The 13,454-nt window shown below is 38.7% G+C and overlaps 1 protein-coding gene across 5 annotated transcripts in view; it reads right to left on the reverse strand.

The window, feature by feature from the left end:
- LOC136886807 (F-box/LRR-repeat protein 2) overlaps nt 1-4,887 on the reverse strand; it is a 102,244-nt gene extending 97,357 nt beyond the window's left edge. The window contains exon 1 of one of the 5 annotated variants that reach the window (XM_067159631.2): nt 4,651-4,833. The gene's annotated coding sequence lies outside the window, so the exon portion shown is untranslated. Of the gene's footprint in view, nt 1-2,352; nt 2,453-4,253; nt 4,387-4,650 lie in introns of those variants that run through there. The other 4 variants (XM_067159628.2, XM_067159630.2, XM_067159625.2 and 1 more) reach the window with 4 other exon arrangements.
- Nucleotides 4,888-13,454: the final 8,567 nt, after the last annotated feature.

Genomic DNA, 13,454 nt, shown 5'->3' on the forward strand with positions numbered 1-13,454 from the left:
TTTGTCAACCAAGGCTAGTAAGATACACTCTATTTCATTTAATTTCTAATGAATAGGGTGGTTCCAAGACAACTTCCAGGAAGGTAACAAAATTTAAGTATTAGATATGATGCTGGAGCCACGTATAGAGTGGAACAAATTCAAGACTTGTAAATAGCTTAAAATAGGCCTAGATAACTTCCAGGAAGGTAGCCTCTGTGGATCAGTGGTAGAGTGTCGACCTCCGGATCCCAAGATGGCGGGTTCAAACCCGTCAGAGGTAGTCGGATTTTTGAAGGGCGGAAAAAAGTCCATTCGACACTCCATGTCATACGATGTCGGCATGTGTTTACCCGATGAAATTCATTAAATCTCAGCCATAGACGCCCAAGAGAGTTTTGGTTTACTCGGTCTGGCATCTAGTGGGCCTAGAGTAAAACGGAACATCAAAATAGACGAGCAGACAGCCAGATGGCATCAAATCGAAATGCCTGCACACGGTAGCTGAGGACATACGATTATTATTATTATTATTATTATTATTATTTAGCAAAGTTTAAGTATTAGATATGATGCTCAAGCCAGGTATGGAGTGGAACAAATATAAGACTTGTAAATAGCTTACAATAGGCCTACCTATCACCTTGGATTCAATAAGATATTCCTTACATGAATGTTATTGTAAATATAGGCTTAATTGTACATTAATCACTTTCATTAGCAACATTTGACCTATCTGAGTGTGCTTCTCTTTACTGCAGTAAGATGTTTAGATTTTGTCAACCAGTGCTAGTAAGATACACTCTATTTCATTTAATTTCTAACTGAATAGGGTGGTTCCAAGACAACTACCAGGAAGGTAACAAAATTTTAAGTATTAGATATGATGCTGGAGCCAGGTATGGAGTGGAACAAATTCAAGACTTGTAAATAGCTTAAAATAGGCCTAGATAACTTCCAGGAAGGTAGCAAAATTTAAGTATTAGATATGATGCTGAAGCCAGGTATGGAGTGGAACAAATATAAGACTTGTAAATAGCTTACAATAGGCCTACCTTTCACCCTGGATTCAGTAAGATATTTCGTACATGAATGTTATTGTGAACATTAACCATTAGCATTATTGAGTGTGTATATCTGTACCTGAGTAAGATTTTTAGTGTTTGTTCAACCAAGGATAGTAAGAGACACTATGTTTCAATTGATCTGTAGTTCAGTAGTGTTATTTTAGTAGGTTGAAATATGCTGAAATGTATATTATTTACCACGCTACGATAGTCTCTCGCGTGCGCTCTACAGTAAGACCTGCCAAGTCACGTGATATTCAGTGTATGACGTGCACGCCGCGGCCTGTCTTTCTCGTTGGCCTCGGCATCTATGGATATTAGTGTTGACTACTGAATGCATGAATTGAAGCAGTGTATCGATTCATTCAAGTGTCCGAGTGAATCGATTCACAGGAACGGTGACCTCACGGCACACGATTCAGCTTACTCCCAGCGGACAGTGCTGAGTGGCGCACTCACTGGACATTGACGGGGAGCCGAGCTTCCGCTGCAGCGAGACAGTGAATCATGGCACATCAAAAGAATCATGAATGAGTGCGGCTCAGTGAGACACAAGATACACACGACTCCTTATCGGCACACTGGACAATGGACACTGGCGGAGAGCAGGGCTTCCTCTGAAGCAATACATACAGAGCCATGGTACACCGAAAGAATCGTACGTTAAATGGACCCCCGAGCTCAGCTCATTTGAAAATAATACCCACCAGCATTCACTGACCTCTTCTTAAAGGGAGGTTTAAATAATAGATGGATTTATTTGCAGTGTTAAAAAGGTAGTCAAAACATAATTCTAAAGTAGCTAGTAAGTAGGTAGGCTATTAGGTTATACTATTTATTAGTTTAATGAATCTTAGTATTATAACTTAGTTGACATTTGACAATTATGATTATGAGTCATGCTTATGACCACTCAAAAGTACTTGTTTTATATTGGGAAGAACAGCTCAGTATTGTCTCAGTTCGTATGTCACATCGTTGCACAAGACTTCAATAATATGTGGACAGTAAGTGAGCCGAGTGATGCAATAACTTAACCAACAGTATGTTGAATCAGGACACTAGTGGGCTACTGTACATCTCGGGTAGCCTATACAAAATATGAAGATTTAATAATATCCTCTGCTGATAGAAAAATGCAATACATATTTTCAAAAAGGACTTAGCGAGTTGGACGTGCGGTTAGTATTGCGTAGCTATGCGCTTGCATTCGGGGGATGGTAGATTCGAATCCCACCGTCGGCAGCCGTTAAGAGGGTTTTCTGTAGTTTCCCCATTTTTACACCAGGAAATCCTGGGACTGTACCTTAATTAAAGCCATGGCTGCTACCTTCCTAATCCAGGACCTTTCCCATCCTCCGTCGCTGGAAACCTTCGATGTATTAGAGTGACTAGCATTTTTTTTTCTAAGAAAGGAGTTCATAGTATGAAGACCAGATGGCAGCAACGAACAATGAATGTTGTTGCTGCTGTCTTATCATTACATACTACACAGATGCAGTAGGAGTGGTGACTCCAAATACAGTAGAGACAATACACGACACTGAGCGAGATATCGAGGGACAGCTATTGGAGCTCACTCTAGCGGATAGACCTGAACGGTACTGATTCTGTCATAAGAGCACGTGCATTTTTGTGTGAATTTTTTGGTGTTATTTATGCGTTCTCAGTGAGTTGACATAATTAAATAGTAGCGTGTGCCATTCCTTGATATCTTCTCTCAACATGAGGGGAAATGTATGTGCTGTGTTTGGCTGCAGTAATTACGAAGTAGAGAAAAATGCGCGGTCGTTCTTCAGGTTCCCTCGTGACAAGAACATGTAAGTAATATTGTGTTTGGATATATATTCTTCCAGTGACAGAGATTTTTATAGTACTTCATAATCTTCTGACCTGCTCGACCCATGTTTTAACGGGCTTAAAATATAATACGCATATTTTATTGTATAGTGCAGCAGTTAACCTTCAATACCGATGTGTTGTTGTAGGTGTGATCTGTGTGTTTTGAAATGTCACAGAAGCGATTTGGATAAAGTGTACAAGAAAGAAGGGACGTTACGCTTGTATAAGAATTATAAGATCTGTTCAGATCATTTCCAGGCCAGCGACTTTAAAAATCCTTGACTATACAGCCAAGGGTATGTTACATTTTTACTCTAATTGTACGTAAATATTCCTCAAAGCATCACTATCGACATTTTCAAACTTTTCTTTCTTTTATCCCTCTTCTCAGATTAAAGCCGGGATTTTATAGATTTTCTTTCTGTTAGTAGGCTTCATGTTAAGAGGAAAATTGTCCAGCTATTAAATGTTAATTCATTGCATCATATGTGTAAGGAATGTGCCGATATTTTTATTGACAAATGTCTTAATGTGATGATACAATGTTTTTAAATGAGGAAAAAGACAAATCCAACCGTAAGATTTCAGGCAGGTATGCTAAAGCTAAAAAAAGTAATGCATAAATGAAAGATCAAGCCATTTCACAGCAGTCCATTTCACACCTTATTTATATGTCTAATTTCAGTCTTTAAATAATAACCTTTTAAATAATTCTTCATTCATTTATCCAGAATTGCTTTAGCAACTTCAAAGTTAATATCTCAATACCACTTTCTTTCTAGACGTAATTTATTTATCCATTTCCGTATATACATTTCCATTGATATTTGAATTTAGCGCGATTTGTTCAGGTCAAGTCACTAGGAGCGCCACCGTCGAATTGTCTCCCATTTTAGCAAGGCGAAATCCGTAAGTGTCGTGTATTGTCTCTACTGTATTTGGTGACTCTAATGTGCCGTGAATCGGATCACTGTATCGATTCAGTAACGTGAACGGAATCAAATGACTCGATTCAGTAAAATGAATCGAATGTCCCATCACTAATGGATATATGATCGAAGCGGGGGAAGTTGGTGGAAGTGGAACGTAATAACATTTCGCACAGCTCGAAGGTAATGTCCAATGTCAGTAATAGCAAATAGAAGTATCGTAATATTAACCAGACATCACTTGAGTCTGTCAATCAATTTGTAACATTATTTGGAAATGTTTTTTGTCTGGCGACACAAATATTGATCTCCTAACAACTGATCAGTTAAAAAGGAAATGCAAGAAGCCTTTACTGTGGTATGAGTTCAAGCTATGGACCTATCTGTACCGTAATAGAGCGTGTGTTGATAAATAGTATTTATATTTGTTACTTACCAAGTGTCAGTAGCTTCGTATATCAACAGTGATAATTCCGAGCCCCTATTCAATGTCGCATGCGAGGCGAATAACAAAGTGCTGGGTCGCTCTTGAACGAACTGAAATACTCATTCCAAATACTTATTCTAACCCAGTGTTGCCAAAACATGATTATTTTCCATAGCCAGTTCTCCGTCCGACCAACACTCGCAAAATAGCGAAAATCCGAGAAAATTGGATTTCTCTATGTTTTCGTGGAAAAACATAAATTAAAACTCATTTTAAATACGGCGCCCGTTACTTTGTATACGCGTCAAACATTAAAAAATCCGCCAGATTCGGTCAAAATAGAAAAATATGACTAAGACATTTTAAACGTTAATATAAAGACAAATATTTAAACATATTTGCTCACCTATGTTGATTAAAATAATAATTCATCCATATCATCAAATTCTTCTTCATTTGAGGTGCTGGGTGCGCTGCCAAGTTGCTTCAGAACTTTTCTGGTAGAACGTAAACATGACAGCAATTTTTCACACGCTCAAGTACGGCCCACACAGTCAGAACTGAGTGTACGGTACCATATTTGTTTTAAGTCTGCTCCTGAGGGAGGTTTTCACATCGTTTAGCGTACTAAATGCTCTTTCGACTTAAGCATTTGGCTGGGGTAAGACCAAATACAGTAGAGACAATACGCGACACTTACGAATTTAGCCTTGTTAAAATGAGAGACAATTCGACGGTGGCGTTCCTAGTGACTTGACCTGAAAAGTCGCGCAAAATTCAAATATCAATGGAAATATACGAACATGGATAAATAAATTACGTCTAGAAAGAAAGTGTTATTGAGATTTTAACTTCGAAGTTGCTAAAGCAATTCTGGATAAATGAATGAAGAATTATTTAAAAGGTTATTATTTAAAGACTGAAATTAGACATGTAAACAAAACAGCTGATAAATGGCTTGATCTTTCATTTATTCATTACTTACTTTTTTTTTTTTTTTTTTGCTTTCGCATTCCTGCCTGAACTTTTACGGTTAGATTTGTCTTTTTTCTCATTAAAAACATTTTATCATCACATTAAGACACTTGTCAATAAAAATACTGGCACATTCCTTACACATGAATTAACATTTAAAAGCAGGACAATTTTCCTCTTAATTCTTACATAAGCGTAACGTCCCTTCTTTCTTGTACACCTTATCCAAATCACTTATGTGACATTTCAAAACCCACAGATCACACCTATAACAACACATCGGCATTAAAGCTTAACTGCTGCACTATACAATAAAATATGCATATTATATTTGAAGCCATTTAAAATATGGGTCGAGCAGGTCAGAAGATTATGAAGTACTATAAAAATCTCCTTGTCACTGGAAAAATATATATGCAAACACAATATTACTTACATTTTCTTGTCACGAGGTAAACGAAAGAAAGACCGCGCATTCTTCTCTACTTCTTAGTTAGGCCTACTGCAGCCAAACACAGCAAATACCTTTCCCCTCATGTTGAGAGGAGATATCAAGGAATGATACACGCTACTATTCAATTATGTCAACTCACTGAAAACGCATAAATAACACCAAAACTTCACACACAAATACACGTGCTCTTATGACAGAATCAGTAGTTCTCAGGTCCATCCGCTAGAGAAAGCTCTAATAGCTGTCCCACGATATCTCGCTGAGTGTCGCGTATTGTCTCTACTGTATTTGGTAGGACCAAAAGCATCGTTGCAAAATCTGAGAGCACCTGAAATGGATTTTGGGAACTTGCATCTTTTTCTATCCAACGTTCTATTGTACTACCAACATTGAACTGTGCCGTAGCTAATTTTGACCAATGAAAATCTATTTTCGTTATTTCTGTTTCAGGTCATTTAAGTTCTTGAGCCACTTTCTGCAGCCACCCTGTTCTGACACTTCCTGTAACATCTTGACTGTACTCGGCAGTCGCTGCTGGAGCTCCTCTAAATTTAACATGTTACAGTTGACATGTGTATATTGTGATTGTGTCTTCCATTTGACTTTGCATATTAACTCAGAATGTTGAGGTTAACACTTTAACATGTTGGCGTGTTTTCCGCTCCAGGTGGAAAACTTTTCAAGTCAATTCGTTGTTCGTGAGATGTCGGCACAGCTTCGGCAACTTCCGTGCTGTTTCCATTCCAACAGATGACCTAAACGACGCAAACGACGTACGTCCTGTGAAGTAGGAGTATATTTACAACACTCCGCAACACTCGTTCTCTTTGTTATAAAGTAGAAATACAGTTCGCGCTGTACAGCACTATACCGGCACTAAAATTTATAGTAAGAAAAATGGGGAGCAAGGAGATTACTCCGGACTTACTTAATGATATAATAGAAATGCCTAGTTGTGGGTTGCCCCATCCAAGGAATACAGAGATAAAGTGAAGAAAGCCGACAGTTTCCACGAACTTGAAATTATCTATAATTATTCCGGCGAGTGCTTCGGAAAAAAAAAGAACTAGCGTCCCTCAGCTCCCAGTACAGTCGAGAATTGCAAAAAGTTCGGAAAAGTCGGGGGCGGGAGCGGACGACATTTATGCTTCAAAGTGGTTTGCTTTTGAAGCAATGAGCAGGATGAGGGGAGGAAATGTGCCTCAGAAAATTGCATTTTTAAATCGTAACAAGAAGCAACAGTGGCAATAACAAAGGCCAAATCCTCTTCATCTTTTTTTTTCTTTTTGCTAGTGGCTTTACGTCGCACCTACACAGATAAGTCTTATGGCGACGATGGGATAGGAATGGCCTTGGATTCGGAAGGAAGCGACCGTGGCCTTAATAAAGGCCTGGTGTGGAAATGGGAAACCACAGAAAACCATCTTCAGGGCTGCCGACAGTGGGGTTAGAACCCACTATCTCCCGGTTGCTAGCTCACAGAGGGGTGCCCCTATCCGCACGACCAACTCGCGCGGTAATACTCTTCGTCTGAGTCCATTGTCCTTGTTTGAAAATACTAGACACCACCTAAATGTATTACCACAAACTGACATAACGAACTACCTGTATATAGAAAAAGGAAGTCAAGTTTAGCATTTTTATTAAATGTGGACACAATGTTAAATGAGACAGTATTGAACACTTAACATGTTGTTGGTGTCACCAGTTAACATTAACATGTTGTGTCCACATTTAATAAACATGCTAAACTTGACTTCCTTTGTTTATATACATGTAGGTGGTGTCTAGTATTTTCAAACGAGGACAATGGACTCAGATGAAGGGGATTTGGCCTTTGTTATTGCCACTGTTACTTCTTGTTACGATTTGGAAATGCAGTTTTATTAGGCACATTTCCTCCTCTCGTCCTGCTCATTGCTTCAAAAGCAAACCACTTTGAAGTATAAACTTCGTCCGCTCCTGCTCCCGCCCCCGACTTCCGACTTTTCTGAACTTTCTGCAATTCTCGACTGTACTGGGTGCGGAGGGACGCTAGTTCTTTTTCGATGCACTCACGGGAACAATTATAGATAATTTAGAGTTCCTGGAAACTGTCGACTTTCTTCGCTTTATCTCTGTATTCCTCTGATGAGACATCCCAAAAACAAGGCCTTTCTATTATATCATTAATTAAGTCCAGAATAACCTCCTTTTGCTCTACTCCATTTCTGACTATAGTACAGAGAGAACGACACACGTGCGCATACTGTATTTGTGGCTTGTAACAAAGGGAATGAGTGTTGCGGAGTGTTGTAATTATAATCCTACTTCACGTCGTTTGCGTCGTTTAGGCTATCTGTTGAAATGGAAACAGTACGGAAGTTGCCGAAGCTGTGCCGACATCTCACGAACAACGAATTGACTTGACATGTTTTCCACTTGGAGCGGAAAACCGCCAACATGTTAAAAGTGTTAACCTCAACATTCTGAGTTAACATGCAAAGTCAATAGGAAAATACAATCACAATATACATGTCAACTGTGACATGTTAAATTTAACATGGTGTAAATGTTAAACAGTGGAGACCGGCCTTAAGCAAAACAGAAAATGTTTGATTTCTGCGTTAATTTAATTTAGTCTCATCAAATTTACCAGTGAAACCTCTACTTCATGGCCAAGATAAGTATTAGGGGATTTGTGTTTTCCTACATCACCGGTTTGCAGATCCCCTCTATAACCGGGGACAGGCAGGCCCCGATTTCAAGTAGTTAGCGCCATGGGCAAACAGTCTATACACGCCCCCCTCCCCAATCAGCTCGCTTTTCTGTCCCTATGAAAAAATAATTGTTTAAAAATTAAAGATTACAGTTTTCAAGATTATGAGTTTTGCAACAATATCAAAGGAAACGCTATGTAACTAACACTACTCGAGTTAGAATCATGAAACTTCGCACACTGATTTAAAATACATTGTTCTTAGCTATAAACATTAATCAGTTAATTCACATAAAATGTTTTTGAAAAAAATATTTTTCCATACAGAATACTTTCCCAGTTGACTGTGAATACAATAACGAATCTCTTAAAACAACGTCTCCATTCGCAAGAGTACTCTTATACATGTTTTGAGACAATGTTCTTTTACCATCATTGTAAGTTAGCAGAGATTTCGAAAAGTCCACCATTACGTTTTTGTTTTGGACGATGTTCAATAATATTCTCAACTATTGAATTTAACTTGACATTCCAAGTAGCAGGATCATCGATAGAAGATGAATTAGGCACTTTAAGTAGTTCAAGTTCGTCACTCTGCGTTTTAGCAGCGCGTTTTTTTCTTTGTATTCAGTACCACTTAACTTTTTACTCTTGGATGAATACTGAAAAACATGTAAGAATTAAACGATACAATGAGTTGGCTAGGTGAGGTTATCAGGTTGATGGTGAGCGGATGTACGTCGTAAACAATAATACGCACACGAACCGTCACGAGCCAATGACAGACAGGGCTGTCTAGACTAACAGGGTTGCGAAGCTACCAGTTACAACTGCCCACCCAGCACCCGCACGAGTTAAATAATACCTTTCTTATTGCCTGTAGTTATTAATTTTTCTTCATAAAATTTAAATATATAGATTAAATTCAGATTTTATAGTTAGAATAGTTTAAATTGATTTATATAGGCTAATAAATGAATTGAAATAATTTGTAGAAAGTAATAATTTGTGGAAAGTAAAATTAATTTTAATGTAATGAATTTAAGACGTAATTCACGCAGGCCATAATTACTCGATCCGCCGGCCGCCGCCCCTCAAAAACTGGCGCCCTGGGCAAATGCCCAGTCCGCCCATTTGTAAATCGGGGCCTGGACAGGGCACTTCCGGATTTAACATTGTTTAAATGGGAGACTAATTGCAAGTGGCGTTACCTGGAATATCGCACCGAATTCAAATATCAATGAAAATTCGTATATGGAAATGGATAAATAAATTACGGTACTTCGAGACCGTGGCGACGCGTGACGTTTTGAAAAGTGCTATCACACTCCTCTTTTGAGAGTATATTGTCGCTCGTGCCGCAGCTGGTACAGATTCCATTTCATAACAGTGGTAAACTTCATAATTTATATTGCTTCTCTATAAGATAACATAACTTGAAAATGATGAAACGCACATAGTGCGTAAAGAGCGAAGGAGGAGCAAGGCGGTAATAGCTACGGCTCATACAAATAGAGACGTTTGATCTAATGATATTCCTGGAGCCCGTGTATTAACAGTTGTGGTAGTGAAATGAACAGCACCTGAAATAGATGAAACCCCTGCTAAATGGAGAGTGAAGATTGCTAGATCGACAGAGGCACCAGCATGAGCGATACATCGGAGAAACTAGCAGTATAATCGTTTACATTATGCAAAACATATGGCAGGCTACTCATGCACTCTTAAATATAAGGCTTAAAACGAATTTCTAACTGAGCTTTAAGGCTATTTGTAGTTCAGGTCGATACGACGGTATCTAAAATGTCCGCCACAGCATCGAACAAATTAGGGTTCTTAGTCAGAAATTTCTTCTAAATCGCAATCAAGAAAGTCCTGTACTTGTGAATTTCTTTGGAAGGTGTGTACCCGCTTTAAGGATGAAAAGTTTCTTTCAACGGAAGTGCTAGTTGCTGTAATGGTGAGAATGAGATCAATCAATTTCGTTGTTTCTGGATATGCTTCATTGATACCCCTGGTTTGCAAATATCGGTAGAGTTCATATGCACTATTGTTCACAAGTTTAGATTTCATCTAGAGGACAAAAAGGTCATTTTTTAGTTTTATGCACCGGCACACAAAATTTCGTCCATAGATCTTCACTAACGACGGATACGGTATGTACTGTTCGGGAACTTCTCGAAATTGTCAAACTGAAATAATTTGAGGTTGTTAATAGCAGTATGAGTTATATCATACTGGATCATTAGTAAGCATTTTTATCTGCTGAGTCAGCACCCGAGGTCATTGCCCCCTGACGTCATGACCACGTGACCGGCCACGTGCTTTTTGACAGCTGTCAAGATGACAGCTGTCCTCTTGACCGACCCTAACCTCGCTCTTTTAAGCACGAGGGCGCTGCTAACATCACTGTTGCCATCTTGATAGCATCATTCATTCATTCATTCATTCATTCATTTATTCATTTATTTCAATTAATTCCAACGAGCCTGCAGGCTCATACATAGGAATTGTACAGGACATTACATACTGGCGGGCACTTACACATCAAAATATAGTTTGTGTATATAAGATAATTCGTAAATGGTTGAACATATAAACACATACAATATACAAAATATGTACATCATCAATATGAGGATTACAGAGAATTATTTCTGACTGTATTTACATTTACTAACATGAAAGTTGCAAGGACGTGCTTTTGACAGCTGTCAAGATGACAGGTCCTAACCACGTGCACTTGTTGAACAAGTGAACGCAGCTTACCTCACTGCTGCCATCTTGACAGGTCCTAACCTCACTACTGCCACCTTAACCACGTAGGGGCGCGGACTTTGAGAAAGTGGGCAAGGCTAACCTCATAGACGGGAGTTTACCGCGAGCTGTGGCGCGCAAGAGTGCAAGGCTAACCTCAGATAATTTTTGTGCTTTTTTGAATTCGGGGGAGAGGGTAGAGAGGTAGTCCTCTTTTCCCAGCTCCCCTTACCAAAAATAGGGGATGGGAGAGTGAGAGATGTGCTCTTTCACTCTCCGTAGAGGTCCACTGCCGTAGCGATGAGTCCTCTACAAAAAATATTGCCCCGGCTGAGACGCCAGGACACGGCAGCCTCTTACGAGGCAAGCGAGTAAAACTACGACTTGCAGTTGTATTTATACCAACGTTGAGCGGGTGGGGGTGGGGGTGGGGGGTGCACAGATCAACATGCAGTGCGCGCTTATTATCAGACGATTGTTGCGCACTCTGGTTAAAATAAAAACTCATCTCAAAATTTCCGTTTGGCGATGCATGTACATCGGCTGGCGATAGTTGTACACTGTGGTAAAAGAAAATTTAAACTCATCTCGAATTTTTTTGTCGATGTTTGCACATCGACTAGCGATAGTTGTGCACTCTGGTAAAAGAAAGCTCATCTCGTATGCATGCGTACCTTAACAGGACTTTGAAAAACGGAATTTTGAAAAAGAGAACGAACACTAACCTCACTGCTGTCACCTTAACCACGTAGGGGGCGCGGAATTTGAAGTTTGTCATCTTGACGGGACATAGCCACGTGCTTTTAACAAGCGGAATTTTTGAACTACCCTAACCATACAGCTGTCACCTTAATGGGACATAGCTATGTGCAACACCATTTTAGAGAGGTGCAGCCTAAGGTCTCTGGGCTAGCTATTTGCCCTTCTCGACAGCGTTACGGAGGATATCGAATAGCATTGTGAGGTTAGCATAACGATTTATGTCCCCATCCGACAAACAAATAACTATGATCAGCGTCCTCTCGCTGCAGAGAGGATTTTTACACACACATAGAATGGTACATACTTACGCTGAATAGCTTGAACGGTCTGTCCTTGTAACAAAACTGGGTCAATCCTGTTTTCAGTTGTGTGGGGAGAGGGAGCGGAAATGTATTGTTAACTTACCTTGTTAATAAAATGATTTTACCCTTTTAGTCACTACTTACGTCAGGCAGGGGGATACCGCAAAAAATATCTAATCTGGCTATAAATCGAACATAGACACAAAAAATTAGTCTGTTACGCCGAACAGCTCGGACGGCTACTCAGGTGGCACACTTTTAGTCACCTCTCTGAACAAGTTGTTGATATTTAGAACACTGAATTTTTATTGTAACATTCGAGCTTATAGATCTGAACACCAGAGTCATTTAATTGTCTACTGTAATATTGACATTACCCGATGTAAAATAGGAAACCACGTAAATCTATTATCATGGCTGACGACGCAGGTGGTTAAAAGGTACAACCCTAGTATTTTACATATTAGTCTTAATTCGTATTATCTCTTCTGCGATGTCTACACAATAAAACATAACTGAAATATGATTTAACTACATTGTTGTCTGTCTGTAAGAGATAGGGGACCTATCTCTTTCGACTACACAATTACAAAGCAACTGAACTTGAATAAAAATTCTCAATCACAGAACATTAAACTCTCTTTGAAGAAAACAACTGGAAACTACGTTACTGATTTTTTCTTCAAATATATCTTATGCTGACGTTTAGTCATAGAAGTCTCGGGTTCGATTCCCAACAATGACTAGAATTCTAACAAATGCACAATGCATAAAGAATACTACGACCACAGTACACATTTTAATTGCAGATTATATTGAGGAAAATATACATACACTTACCTTTGAAGAAAACAATGATCACTACCATTATTAATAGTGGATAGATGTAAGCTCGAAGGATTCCCTTCCGATAACCTGCCTAGGAATTGAACGCCAGCAAGCAAATGCTATGGCTGTATGTTACAGCATCCGACAATATTGTTCCATCTCAATAATAATAATAATAATAATAATAACAATAACAATAATAATAATAATAATAATAATAATAATAATAATAATAATAATAATAATAATAATAATAATAATAATAATAATAATAATAATAATAATAATAATAATAATAATAATAATAATGCCATTGGGTTTTCATTCCACTAATTTTCTTTTTACGGATTTCACCGGATGCCGAGGTGGGAAAATACGAAGCTAATGCTACGACTGATAAATACATCACCCCAACAGTATTGATCCCGTCTTCT

Source organism: Anabrus simplex, chromosome X, assembly GCF_040414725.1.
Source record: "Anabrus simplex isolate iqAnaSimp1 chromosome X, ASM4041472v1, whole genome shotgun sequence".
Classification (NCBI taxonomy): Eukaryota; Metazoa; Arthropoda; class Insecta; order Orthoptera; family Tettigoniidae; genus Anabrus; species Anabrus simplex.